Below are 15137 nucleotides of genomic sequence, written 5' to 3' on the forward strand. Positions count from 1 at the left end.
AAAGTGTACTATATTTTTCAAATGGATTTCTAGGACGGCGGCACGGTGACCGACTGGTTAGAGCATCAGCCTCACAGTTCTGAGGACCCGGGTTCAATCCCCGGCCCCGCCTGTGTGGAGTTTGCATGTTCTCCCCGTGCCTGCGTGGGTTTTCTCCGGGCACTCCGGTTTCCTCCCACATCCCAAAAAAAACATGCATGAATTGGAGACTCTAAATTGCCCGTAGGCATGACTGTGAGTGCGAATGGTTGTTTGTTCCTATGTGCCCTGCGATTGGCTGGCAACCAGTTCAGGGTGTACCCCGCCTCCTGCCCGATGACAGCTGGGATAGGCTCCAGCACGCCCGCGACCCTAGTGAGGAGAAGCGGCTCAGAAAATGGATGGATGGATGGATGGATGGATTTCTAGGACATTCAAGTCAAGTCTCAGGGAAAATGCCACGTTCCATGATTTACAACCAGCCTCAGATTTTCGTGAGTCAAGTCCCTTGGGTGGTTGCACACAAATTCCCGGTTTACGCATGGTGTGTGTGTCAGAAGTCTGGACAGGAGAATTTGCAGAGCTCGAACATGCAAGCCAGGCAATGTAAAAAAAAGGCTTAAGCACGAACAGGAGAATATGGCCCTAAGTGAACAATGCATTCATCGAAATAACAGAACTCGGGCATATGCAGGTTAAATTAGTTCTTGATCCAAATTGGGATTGCTTGGCCTTCACGAGCAATAAGACTGGCAGTCACTTTTCATTTCCTTTTCATCCCGCCTGTTTTTCTGGACAAAACAGTCCAACAGTCCTTTGCACACACACGCACACACAAATTTCCTGTATTTCGAGAGGAAATACTGTGATGAGTCCTTAGGTCCCTCCAAAGCTGCTATAAACAATTAAGTTGATATTATTATTATTACTATTATTGGTGGAGGACAAAAAACAAAGCAGGAAAAAGTGTGTGTGCATGTGGCTGCCTTCTCACATCTTTTCCGCTCTGTGCTACCTCCCATCCATTACCCCCTGACGCCTTTTTCCATCGCCTCATTCACATTCACTGTCCCAATTCAGCAGTGCACAGATGAGCACTGATAGGTAGGAAATGAGAGCCTCTCTCTCTCTCTCTCTCTCTCTCTCTCTCTCTCACACACACACACACACACACACACACACACTCACACACACACACACACAAACACACAGCAGTCATAAGGAATGTAATATATTTACGTAGAAATGTGGGAGCTGCAACTATTCCTGACTCTGTCAACGTACTGACCTCTTCCTTTTATTAAAATTCACATTCCCTGGCAGTCACAGTGTGCAGTCACCTTGGGAGTCGCACAGCCTTTCCCTGCAGATACAAATGATGACTCATCTCTCTTCCACACACACACACACACACACACACACAGGTTGTGCTGTCTTCTTGCCCACTCACGCTGTGGACTTCCCCTGTAAACAGCAGCACTGGTGACCTGCTCACCTGACCTCCCGCTGAGCCCGTACGTTTGTGTAACTGTCCCATTTCAATCTGCACACATACACACACACACACGCACACACAATCACATATGCATCAATTTGCATGTATAACAGCATAACAGTGCTGCCGGTGTGGAATCAAGTTGTGTATGGAAGTCACATGAACTTTGTGCATTATATAACATTACGCAAGAATGGGTTTCATGGGAGAACAACAAGGAGGAAGCCCTTGTTGTCTAAAAAAAAACCATGGCTGCACATTTAAAGTTTGCTAAACAGCACTTGGATGTTCCACAGCACTACTGGCAAAATGTTCTGTTGACAGATGAAACCAAAGTTGAAATGTTTGGAAGGAACACACAATGCCATGTGTGGAGGGTAAATGGCAAAGCACACTAACATCAAAACATTATCTCAACTGTGAAGCATGGTGGAGGGATCATGGCATGGGCCTGCTTTTCTTCCTCAGGGCCTCGAGAGCTTGTTATCATCAATGGAAAATGAATTCACAAGTTCATCAAGATATTTTGCAGACACACTTGAGGCCATCTTTCCAACAGTTGAAGCTCAAAAGAGGATGGGTGTTGCAACAGGACAAGGATCCAAAACACAGAAACAAATCAACAATAGAATGGTTTCAGCGGAAGAAAATATGTGTTCTGGAGTGGCCCAGTAAAAATCCTGACCTCAACCCAATTGAGATGCTGTGGCATGACCTCAAGAGAGCTATTCAAACCAGACATCCAAGAGATCTTGCGGAACTATAGCAGTTTTGATCCAAAATTCTTCTTGATTGTTGTGCATGTCTGATCTGCAGCTACAGGAAACGTTTGGTTGAGGTTATTGCTGCCAAATGAGGGTCAAACACTTATTAAGTCCAAGGGTTCATTTACTTTTTCCTTCTTGTATTGTGTTATTTTCAATAAAAAAAATGGGAAAACATATATAGGTCATTGTTTGCGTCATGATCCATGCCCTGCAGTTCCTCTTATGGAGCTTGGGTGGCGCCGTGTGCCTTGTCTCTCCCTCTCCCCCTCTGTCTCCCCAGCAATCAGCAGCACCTGTGCAGCGCACCTGTCTTCAAGCAGCACTGATTACTACCTGCATTTAAAGCCCGTCAAGTTCTACAGCGTTCGCCTAAGTATTGACGCTTGTTTCTGACTCACCGGCCGACTCTCGTACTCCCAGGTTTTGGTGATACGGTAGGATTATCCTACAACCCGCATCTGTACTCACCCGATTGTGTTCGTCCCCATCTCCAGTGTTCCTTCCGCGCCTTCCCCGTCTCGCTGACCGCTCCAGACACACCGCCAACCCACACCACCTGCTCACATTCCCGCTTACTGTTCGCTCCTTCTTCCTGACGACCCACACCTAACCTTGGATAGCCTTACCCTGTGACAACCTACAATAAACCATTCTTAATCTTCTCCCTCCGCCTCAGTCTGCTCTTGGGTCCAATTCACATCCTACTATGCTCCGTGACAGATTGTGTGGTATTAGTTTAAGCAGAATTGGGTTTTTTTTTTTGTTCTTGTGATTTAGAATGAAGTGGTTCCAATGGTTTCACATACTTTTTCCTCACAGAGTAACACAACACAATTTGGATCAGCACCAAATGTATACACTGACAGAGATACTCAGTGATTTTTTTTTTATTGGGGCAAGTGCCCTACACTGAAAAAACCTTTAGTGAGCTAAATGAACTCAGCTGGATGAGACAGTGCCCCAAGTTGGAGATCTGCCTGGAGGCACATATTGTTGCACAGCAATTCTGCCTAGCAACAAGTGGCTGCGCAAATGTGTGTCGTGATGAGGAAAAGCAATGCAAGCAGTTCTGTTGAGCTATGTTACTACGCAAGTTTTAAAATGATTCACACTGACTGATTTTGTATGGGAAGTTCAGTACATGTGTCGTCAAGCCTCCTTAATGCATTCAAAGATCATTCATGGAAACTACATTCAGTCGTTGGCATTGTGGCTCCTTTTCCTCTTTTGCCCCACAAAGTTCCAAAAACAAACTCGTACTCTGCTATCTTTCTTTCAAAAGGTACAAATATTTATTCGATAGATGCACTTGTCGCGCATTCAGCAACGCTCTCAGCATTTCTGCTGTACATATTTTCACACAATAGTCACATTCACAACACTTTTCACTCACAGTTGATCTCTGCTGAGCGATGTGTTGCTCACAAACGCGTCACTATGTTAGCGGCTAGTGAGATAAGCTAAGCTAGCGAGCTTGAAAGACTTCAACATGCACCATGGCGAGTGCCGCGAGTCACACACGCATTCTTATTAAAAATTACACACTCGCCGCTTTTCATCTGCCATCCACCAGAAAGGCCAGCGTCTTTATCAGTAAAGACATGCTTAAGAAACACACACACATATTGTGGTGTCTCGATATAACTACTTGGGGCACTACGGAGACCAATGTCTTGATGGGATACAAGAAAGAAAAGCGACGAAGAAGAAGGTAAAGTTGTGCTAACGGCTGTGTGCTAACTGCAAAATAAAGGTAAGTAAAAGAAATTACAAGCGTGTTTCTTGGAAATACAACACATACACACCTCCATATAAAGTCTGCCGTACATATATCCAATGCATTATTTCCTAGTATCGATACAATCGATTGATTACCTTTTAAAAGGATTTAAATCAATATATTTGCATCAAGAAGGCTAACTTGCCAAGCACATATCGATCCAATTGGATTGTAGGTAAATAAATCGATACATCGATGTAATGAATGACCCGTTACACCCCTATCATTTATAGTCAAGTTTAATGACAAATTATTTCTTAAATAATTCTGCTAACAAACTAACTAACAAACAGAGATCATAATGTAACCGCCATGGTGAAAAGAACTTTTGGGAATGGTCTGCCTACCAACACGAATTTGAATGTATGTGATGCTCGAAACTTCCCATCATGCTTGTGCTCTCATCCCCCAGCAGTCCCGCCTCCACACCCTTCTCTTTTCCTCTCTGGCCGCGGCATATTGATGTGGTGCGCGGAGGTTAAGCTGCCGGTTTAGTGTCCAGGCGGCCGTGACATTCCGCCTCGCCGGGCCGTAATTGACTCGTCAGCGTGAGTATCAGTTAAACCTCAGCTCACCTGCTCCACACGTGTCCACTGGGCTTGTGATTGACAAGTTGCTCTTATAGCCCAGCTCTAGAATTTGGGCTGGCATTTCTTCCTCTCTTTTTCTTTCCATTTGGAGGATATACGTTTCTCTTCCCCTGAGCTCCTTCTCGCCATCATTTTCTCTGTTCTCATCAACCTCAGATACGATCTGGGCCTACGTCTTCTCTGTTTTGGAATGTCGCTTCATGTTAGTGGCATAAACGTTACACAACTCTGTGGAGAGCAGCTGGAGTTCTCAGTTACTCTGGAAAGTTTGCTGCTCATGCTGCAGGCATGTTGGCTTGAATTCAGACGTCTACTCCTGCACATGCATGCAGACACACACGCACACCTTCAAATTTTCCAACCCTTGTAGTGACTGGACCCTAGTAGAGAAGCATTATCCATCTAAGTCGGCTGAGAGCTTGCTCACAACACCCACAACAACACTCAAATATGAAATTTTCATCAGCTCTTTACAAGTTTCGCGTGTGTTTTCCAAGGCATCATCTACATTAGCTGGAAAAGCTGACGCCTGCTCATATAAACTAACTTCTGTCAAGAATGTGTAAAGCAGATTTAAATGTGTTATTTGTCATTTGAGACATTTTAACAGCTTCAATTTGAAAGAAAGCAGCGACGGATAAGGGCAGTCTGCACTCCTAAGTTCTGCTTCGACAGTGTTTATGACTAAATATGGAGCAAGCATGCAAGCTTGCCATTGATTTGTTGTCTCCACAATGTCTAATGTTGTCACACACTTTGGTATAATGATGTTGGGTCATTTGCTATTCTGGGCTCATGTTTTGTGTTTGTTCCTATCATGGAAGCGGCACTGTGGAATGGGAATAATGAGGCAGGCCTGTAAATAATGAATCAAACGATGCAGTGCTTCAATTAAGAGCCATTTACAGCATGGTCTTCATCTCATCTGTGCATGCGTGCGTGCGTGCGTGCGTTCGTGCGTGCCTGCATGTGTGTTATTTCGCGTGGGCTTGCCTCATATCCTTTTGAATGCACAATCAATCATGGCACCATAACATCACCTCTGATATAAGAATGAGCTGACTACAAACCACATGTCACACTAATTGCTCTTTGACAGCTACACTCACACACACACACACACACGCTCACACACACATAACATCTTGCCTCCAAAATGACTGTCAAGATGTTGTTGCAAAGATAATAGCATGGGACAGTCACACTAATATCATCTCTATTTTTAGCCACATAGCATGAAAGCAACTGGTGCGCACTGCCATAGAGTTATGTAGCTGGATACAGGTCATTAAAAGAAGGAAATCAGCTTTATTGGCCAAGTATGTTACCAGACACAAGGAATTTGTCTCCGGTAGTTGGAGCCACTCTCGTATGACAACAAAAAGCCGCTGTGACGAAATATACATCTACAACATAAAAACACGAGTGGAGGTCTTTGGAGCACAGCAAAGCAAAGTATTGCTAATGTGACTTCTTCAATCACTTGTCAATCTACAATATACAAGAATATTTATTTGTAGCTGGAGTAGAATTGAGCAATCACATTCACACTCATGTTAAATGGAAGTCGCTACACAACTGCCCCCATTTAAACTGCCTCTGATTAACCCCCGATAAATCTTAGCTGTTCTAATTGGCTTTTCCTGACATTTTTGTTGTCACATCTTACAAAACAAGCCATGGTCCAAAGAGAGCTTCTGCAGCATCAAAGGTGTCTCATTGTTCAAAGGTACTAGTCAGAACTACGGTATGAAAAAATTCCAAAGCATCAACAGCATATATCGGATCATATGTATACTTTTCCCGAGGACTCAAATAACCTGTCAGATATTAAAACACTTTGAGTGGAACTAATGACAGAATTGTATTTTATTTTTTATGTTGTTTTTTTTTAAATATTGATGAATGAAGAAAAAAAATGAGCTGCAGCAAAAAGGTCACTTTTTCAGCCAGTGCAAAAAGGACCATGTGCTTGAGCACCACTTGGGCTCTGCCCGAAAGCAACAAAATGAATGGTTTATGTATGGGCTAACAGGAGGATTCGAGGTGACATGACAACAGACACCAGCAGATTGCTACATTTACAGAAAGTGTGTGTCAGTGTGACACTGCAGCACAAACAACACAGGGACACTTGCATGTGTGATGACTGGAAAGTTGTTGTCACGAGGCAGCAATGCAACCTCATTGTTGACATTACAGCACTGCATGACTAACTGGACTCTAGCTATATTTATTCATTAAAGTCCTATAAAAAGAACTTTGAACTGCTTTCGTACGTGTGTGTGTGTGTGTGTGTGTTTGTGCGTATGTGTGCGAGTGTGCGTCTGTGTGTGTGTGTTTTCGTTATGCATGTGTCTGTCATAAAGGAGACCAGCCACTAGGAAAACTGGTGGACAATAGCAGCAATGCTGGCGTGAGCAGCAACAACATATAAAGAGTACACTTTCAGCACAATTGCTGTGGTTATGTGCAGCTTCTGACAGCATGACTTCTGTAACATCTGCGCTTCTGATAGTTTAGCCGCTAAGACTGGAAGCCTACTGACCCGAAGCTGGGCCCCACAGGGTCGGGGTTTCTAACCATTTGGCCATTATTGATAATGAGCACAACATGCGGACATCTCGTTTAGCAAAACAGGCTGGTGACCCACCCCACCAAACAATTAGAAGGTATCACCGTGACCTTTGGATGCTGGCTGCTCTGGCACCAGGACTTGGAACTAATGAGTACGGCTGCAGCCACAACATAAAATACACAATCTAGGTGCAACCCAGCGCGATCCAATACGATACAAGAGCTGTTATCGGCCTTCACAAAGTTAATGATGCTCCGCTTGTGGATGGAGAATGATGGATGATTTTCCTAATTTATTCTAAGAAACATTTGAATATTCCTTGTTAATAAACTCCACAGCAATAATTTGTGTAGCCGTCCTTAATTTTGATGGCAAGTGAGGCAGTGATAAACATGCAGTAGATTACTGGTTCCGCTTGGGAGGCGAGTCTCTTCACATAAAGACTACACCCATCTCACTTTCCTGTGCAGTTCCATTCTTCTATTATTATTCTTGCTGTATCATTCCCATATCGACTTGTATTTACCGTTTAACCATTATTTCTTTTTCTTTTTTTTTCCTTTTTTTTTTTACCTGGAATCCTCTTTTCTAAAGCAATGTCCTTAAAAACTGTTGATGTCGTGAAGCTCTGCTTTGCCCAAATCGTTCCTGTGTTCCACACTTGTCTTGTGACAGCGCAATGTTCCATTTAAATCTTCTGCAACACACCTACTAACATTTCGAAAAATAACAACTCAGAAGCGCAATTGCAGTACTGTATTTGGACACAAATAAAATAGTGCACTCTGTGCCAGGCATTGCTATGGAAACTACAATCAGTCATCCCAAAGCACCAATGATATGACAGTTCACGTTGTTTGTTTGTCTGTCATCCCTTCCTTCTCGTTACTATCTTCTTTAGCCACCTCTTTTTGTTTCCCAGCTTTGCACGCCATTGCCAGGAATGTTTGATATTGTTCTTGTTTGTTGTCCTGTCTGCCTCAGTCAGCCGCCCTCACACGTCCACATCAAAATAAAGAACACTTTTCAGTCTACTTTTCAGGCTAAACATTAGTCTGGATTTGTCTTGGGCCAGTTTTACGGTTTGTCCTTGATTTCCTATTCTATTTTGATCCCACATGGTTGCCCGCCTCCTCCATCTGTCCTTTAGAGACTTTTTTTACATGGCCATGGCGTTTTAAAGTCTTAGAATGCAAATATTTGAACAATAAAATTTAAACAATAAAGTTTATCAGTTTGAACATCAAATAGCTTGGTCTTTGTAGTGTATTCAATTAAATATAGGTTGAACATGATTTGCAAATCATTGTATTCTGTTTTTATTTACGTTTAACACAACGTCCCAACTTCATTGGAATTGGGGTTGGAATCACAGAGCTCTTCTTGTGCTGTGGAACTCCCCCACTTACTAAAGTTGCATATTCAGAAATAGAAGGCAATAATAATAAATTAAAGTGATGGATTAATTTCATTCAGCTCACTCATCTGTTGTTGCAAGCGGCTTTGCCTCCTCTTCAAGCCCAAAACACGTTTTCGGCAACTAGTCGACGTCATGCTCTAAATGTCATTGTGGAGTAGTAAAGTTAAATTCAGTAGCGCCCCATCCCCACTACAGACAGGGTTGATGGTACACAGCAAAATTTGTTTGGGTCTGTCAGACTGGCATCCTACCCCCACCATCGCATCAATTCCATCCAGCCAGGTGGTGATCAGTTGATGACCGGAAACTTAGCTCCTAGGATCATTAGGGCACACAAACACCTCCACCACAAGAAGGCGACAACTCAAGAAGGGGGGCATTAAACATTTTTGGCAAACCTGGGAGTCCACACAGTTGGTACTTTACAAAATGACATCACCAACTACTGGCCTGGCATGCATATGACCATGCTTTCTGTCACTGTGTTTGTGTGAATGGCAATCATTTGGACACTGGCGTCTGTATGTGAAACTTTCCAAAATTACAACTTTCCTGTTTTTACAAGGCAATTGTCATGTCGACCCTGAATCAACTTTTATAATTATATTATCTTGTGACGGACCTCCATTGGTGGAGGGTGTGAATACGTACATGCTTCCCCTCCCCCAGACTTCTGTGGCTAATTTTGTTAAGGACAATTTAAGGTCCATTCACATTAAAGAACCCCTTCGGACTGCCATTGTTGTTTCTGTTGAAAAGATACAAAGGTGAGGGGTGGTGACTGAGAGAAGGTAAAGTTCTGTTAGTCACTCACTTTCTTTTTCTCACACAATACATCCTATTGTAAACCGGCTCATCACATCATCAGTACACACACAGAAGCACACGGACGCACATTGGTCGAGATTTCATCTCACACGAAGCAAAGAGGAGTTGTGATGAATAATTTGCATCTTTTCACTACGAGTGTGATAATGGGCAACTGTGTGAATATGTGAGTGTGTGGATGTATTGTGTTATGTGTGTGTCGGCACAATCCTCTGCCACTAGGCACATCTGCAGGCATTTCTTTATTCAAATGTACCAATTCCATTTTTACTTCAATTATTCAAAAACTAAATTTAGGAGCCAAACTCATAAGCAGTGTTAGTAGGGAATCAAATTTCTCATTCTGGTATGATGACTGTCTGATTATTAGGTCAGCCAACCAATGCCCAGGGAGAAGCAGTAATTTGCTACTTAATTGATAATTTTTTTTAAAAAGATGTATACAATTATTTGTCTAGACTTTTGACCTAAGGGAAGAATCCCAATGTGTCAAGTTAGAGTTTATTAATCAAATTTATTTCTAACCTCATTTAGCTCTGCTGGTAGAAAATGAATGTGGAAATGTGCGCAGCCAGTGTGGTGCAAATTCTGTATTTAAATAATAATCAAAAATACTTCTTGAATTGTTACTGATGATGGTTGATACATAATTCAGAGGAAGAATTACAGAGATATCTTGGAGTTGTTTGGATATTAAAAGGGTCACATTGTGCTCATCCGGCAACAAAAGAAATTCATGGCATCAATACTTTAGAAAAACATTTACTTGTAAAAGACGCAGGTCACTTTGTTGCCTTTTAGGTTAAATTTGTAGTTCTTGAGTGATCGTATTGTCTTGAAACATGCAATGCTTGAGAGGGAAAATGAAAACACCACATCTGTCACGTGTGGGGAGTAGCTGGACCCAAGAGCAGGCGGAGGCAGATGTAAAATGATGAACAGTTTATTGAGGAAAGGTTATGGAGGTGGTCCTGGATGTGTTGGCAGGTGGCAGCGTGGACAGGTGGCAGGCAGTGGACAGAACAGGCGGCTGGCTTGGTGGCAGGAATGACGTGGGTCAGGAACAGGGGAGCACTGGGAACGAGGAGACACAAGTTAACAAGGGAGGCGAGGAACAGTATAGCTTACTTGACATAAGGTGGGCCGTGGTACCGCTAGGAGAGGCAGCAATACTTAGGAGAGGATTACCGGGAACAGGCAGGCTTACATACACCGGTGGTGATGAGGCTGATTGAAGACAGGTGCTGAAAACAGAGAGGGAAGGGGGGAGAGCGAGGACACAAAACGCCCTCCCGGCTCCAATAATGGAACTGCAGGGCGTATATTACAGTAACCCCCTCTCAACGGATGCCTCCCGGCATCCTGCCAGGCTTCCCCGGGTGAGCCACATAGAAGTCGTCCAAAAGAGTAGGATCGAGGATGAGCTTCCGTGAAATCCAAGAACGCTCCTGCAGCCCGTACCCTTCCCAGTCGACAAGGTACTGGAACCCCCTCCCACTAGGCCTCACATTGAGGATGCGTGACACCGTGAAGGCCGGATGGTTGTCAATAACCCGGGTGGGGGTAGGTTTCAGCCGGAGGGCTTAGGGTGCAGGTGGAGACAGGATCCAGCAAAGAGACATGGAATGTGGGATGAATTTTCAGAGACTGTGGAAGCTTCAATTGGACGGAAGTGGGATTGATGATCTTGGTAATGGGGAAGGGACCAATGAAACGCAGAGTGAGTCTCCGAGACTCTGTCTGAAGCGGGAGGTCATGAGAAGAAAGCCAGACAGATTGGCCCACCTTGTATTCGGGCGTCGGGGAGCGATGACGGTCCCCGAGCTGTTTATTGCATGTGGCGGACCGGGTCAACGCCGCTCGGACGTCTTTCCACACTGCCTGGATTCTCCGGAGATGATCCTTGACGGCGGGGACTGCCACTGCCTCCTCCTGTTCTTTGAATAATGGGGGTCGGTAACCATAGCAAGCCATGAATGGGGACATACCGGTAGCGGAACTGGTGAGGGAGTTGTGGGCGTACTCAATCCATGGGAGGAATGAGCTACAGGAGGGGTTGCGTGTGGCAACACAACGGAGGGCAGATTCAAGGGATTGGTTTGCCCGCTCTGTCTGGCCATTGGTCTGCGGATGATATCCTGACGACAAGCTGGATGCTGCACCCGCATACCAGGGATGAGAACTGAGGATCTCGGTCAGAGACAACATTGATGGGAATACCGTGGAGTCTAAAGACATGCTGGACAAGGAGGTTAGCAGTATCGAAGGCAGATGGTAGTTTGGGGAGGGGTACGTAATGGAAGGATTTGGAAACGCGATCGACAATAGTGAGAATGATAGAGTTACCTTCAGAAGGAGGTAGACCGGTAACAAAGTCCAGAGCGATATGGGACCAAGGGCGGCTAGGGATAGGCAATGGACGCAGCATCCCAGCTGGGGGCAGGTGTGAAGACTTCCGTCGGGCACAGGGGCTTGGACGAACTCCCCTGTGTCTTGAACAAGGCTGAGTCACCACAAATGCTGCCGGATGAACTGAATGGTGCGGGTGATGCCAGGATGACAGGTGAGTTTGGAGTTGTGACCCCACTGAAGAACGTCAGAGCGTGCGGAATTGGGTACGAACAGGCGGTTTGGAGGCCCGGTCTTGGGATCCGGGTGAGTCTTTTGGGCCTCCTGAACCACCTGTTCGATCTGCCAAGTGGCTGTGGCATGAGGAAGGAAGGATGGGTTCTGGTTCGTCAGGGCTGGAGGGGGGTGACTAAAGTCGAGACAGGGCATCTGGTTTGCTGTTTTTGGAGCCAGGATGGAACAAGAGACTGAAATTAAACCTGCTCAAGAAGAGAGCCCAGCGACCTTGTCGAGGGTTAAGGCATTTGGCGGAACGGAGGTAAGAGATTCTTGTGGTCAGTCCAAATGATGAATGGTAGTTCAGTCCCCTCCAGCCAGTTCCTCTATTCTTTCAAGGCCCATACAATGGCCAGTAGCTCTCGGTTGCCGACATCGTAGTTCCTCTCGGCAGGGGACAGACGACGGGAAAAAAAAGGCACAGGGGTGAAGTTTCTGGGTCGTGGGGTCCCGCTGCGAGAGGACAGCCCCTGCCCCCGTGTCCAAGGCGTCAACCTTGACCGCGAACTGGAGGGAGGCTGCAATACTTAAGTGAGGATTTCCGGGAACAGGCAGGCTTATATACACCGGTGGTGATGAGGCTAATTGAAGACAGGTGCTGAAAACAGAGAGGGGAGGGGGGGAGAGAGAGGACACAAAGCGCCCTCCTGGCTCCAATAATGGAACTGCAGGGAAGTATATGACAACAACAATCAAGTTGATAAACACCTAACAGTTTTGCCTGAAAGGAGGAAAACCCAGAACCATATTAACACATATTAACACTCATATTTAATGGCTTGACACTGATTGTGTGGGTCAGAACAACAGCACAGCTTGTTCATTTCAGATGAGGAACAGGTTTTTTCCTAAAACAAGATGTTTTTGTCTAAATTGGTGTGTATGCATTTTTGGACTTTATGTACTGTACTGCTAATAATTATTGGCATTGGGACCACTTATATCACTGCATGGAAAGTCAACCAATGATGGCTGAATCTTGACAGAGAGCTTACATGGAAGAGGACGCGTTGGGAAGCAGGACGTACGGTCAGCCTTTAACACTGGTCAACAACAAATTTATTGTCGAAGGTTTTTTTAGCTGATTCAGGACAATTTTGATATGCTGAAACAAAATCACATTGGTTTTGCTCAGTCAGGTCAACTTTTTTTGGAACTTTGGCCAGATGTTTTTGCTTACATGTACAGGTATTTTCGCATTAAAGGTTCAAAGAAAGGGGGGTTCATGCCCTGAATTTTGAACAATGGTGAGGTAACATTCAATTTACAGGTTCTTACTTTTATCGTTTACTATTCAATGTACAGTAAGCTAAGTTTGTAACATTTGATTAATAAACTGTTAATAACTTTAAAAAGCTGCCCTAATCAAGAGAAACAGATGTCATTTTCTGATTCAGCAATGCAAAATTGTCCTAAATCAGATGAAAAAAACAAAACAAAACAAAATTTGGAACCCACTGTAATCTATTGCTGACAATAAAGTTTTGCCCTAATAGAGAAGTGCACACGCACATTACTGCTTCAGTGGACCGGAGCTCATTAGGTCGGGTAGTGCAGGTTTTTCGAGGTGATTTTAATTAAGCAGTTAATTAGCTTTGCATTGACTCTGCTGCTGTATTTACAAGATGTGGATAGGCTCCAGGAGCCCGTGACCCTCGTGAGGATAAGCGGTAAAGAAAATGGATGGATGGATGGATGGATGGATGGACCTGCATGCAACCACTAATGTGAGTACGTGAAGCTAACTAGGTATGTGTTTTTCTATCTGGTGTGCTGTTTGCTAATGAATGCAGTTTGAACAGTGTTTGGAAGCACGTAGCAAGGTAGATACGCTGCAGTGTCAAATCATTACTGCACCGGGGTGTGGATGGTTGCACAATATGTGGCATGAAGGTGTGAGATGACCTCAACTGCTCTTCCCTGATAAACTTGTTTGTTGTGTTTGCCTTGTCACCCGTTAATCTTCATCCATCTTCATTTTGGTTACGCTCGGCTTCACCTGAGGTCACGGCAGGTTTGATAACAGGCCTCGCACAGATCTCTTTATTCCATTCCAAGTGAACCTCGTATGCATATCTAAGATAGCATGCCATTCTTCCCCAAGCCGTTGGTAGGAGCATAGCCTCGTGGAAACTGTGACAGTTTACCCACACGGAGGCTTATTGTTTGTTATTTGTTTTTCTGCCGCCATTGATTTACCATGAGGAAACTCGGGAGACTTTATTGGATTACAATTCAGCAGGATGGAGTGTCATTCTCCATCAGATTCCATGTGTCTGACATCTCTCTCTCTCTCATCAGAATATATTAGGCGCCTGGACACCATTTGATATTCTATATCCATGGCTAAATAATGATGGATCTGTGGCCCGTCTCGTTCACCTGTCTCCTTTTAGTCACGCGTCTTCAACCTCGGTGACCTCACAGTCTTGTGCCTAGATTTGTGCCACCATGTAAGGCAGACAGCATCTTTGTTTCCCCATCCTGCCTCAAGGAGACAAAGATGCACTCCATTTTCCATCCAGTGGTGCATATCAAGGTCAATCATTGGCAAAGGAGGCACACAATGAGCATGTGTGTGGGTCTGTGTGCGTGTGTGTGTGCACGAGTGCATGTGTGCCGGCAACGCACATCTAGTCACTTACTTGGCTGACACAGATGTTACCTTTGTGGTCAATAGGCTGGAAGTCGATTTGGTTCCACTAATGGAGCTAAGCGCTTAGCCGTCTCATATTGATAAGATTACCATGGTAATGTGAACACTGCCGGGTTAAACCACATTAAACCTCCTTTCTCCAAGATTCTTCTTTTTTTTTTTTTAATTGTCGTTCTAAGTGGCATCGTCTGGCGCTGGTGCGCTTCTTCCCATCTATTTTAATAGGACCTTTCTTCTTGTATGCCCTTCGCCTCGCCCTCATCTTCCTCCAAAGCAAATCTCCTCCGCTTTTTTTTTATCTTCACATCGTCCTTATCTCCCTTCTTTTAATTGGGTGATTTGAGTTTGAATAATTCCGTTGTCAGAAATCCTGCACTTTCCACATTTCACTTTGTCTCTAGTTTCTCTTTATGATGTTT

The 15137-nt window shown here is 44.5% G+C and overlaps 1 long non-coding RNA gene across 2 annotated transcripts; it reads right to left on the reverse strand.

Moving 5' to 3' along the window:
- Positions 1–10364: 10364 nt before the first annotated feature.
- On the reverse strand, positions 10365–12579 carry LOC133476233 (uncharacterized). 2 transcript variants are annotated; one of them, XR_009788011.1, is made up of 2 exons: positions 10626–12579; positions 10365–10511 (listed from the first exon to the last, which is right to left on the reverse strand). It is a non-coding gene; the product is annotated as an uncharacterized LOC133476233 (long non-coding RNA). The 2 variants fall into 2 exon arrangements; XR_009787994.1 differs by having other exon boundaries at positions 10590–12579.
- Between the last annotated feature and the right edge of the window lie 2558 nt (positions 12580–15137).

This window comes from Phyllopteryx taeniolatus, chromosome 1 (genome assembly GCF_024500385.1).
Source record: "Phyllopteryx taeniolatus isolate TA_2022b chromosome 1, UOR_Ptae_1.2, whole genome shotgun sequence".
In the NCBI taxonomy this organism is placed as follows: Eukaryota; Metazoa; Chordata; class Actinopteri; order Syngnathiformes; family Syngnathidae; genus Phyllopteryx; species Phyllopteryx taeniolatus.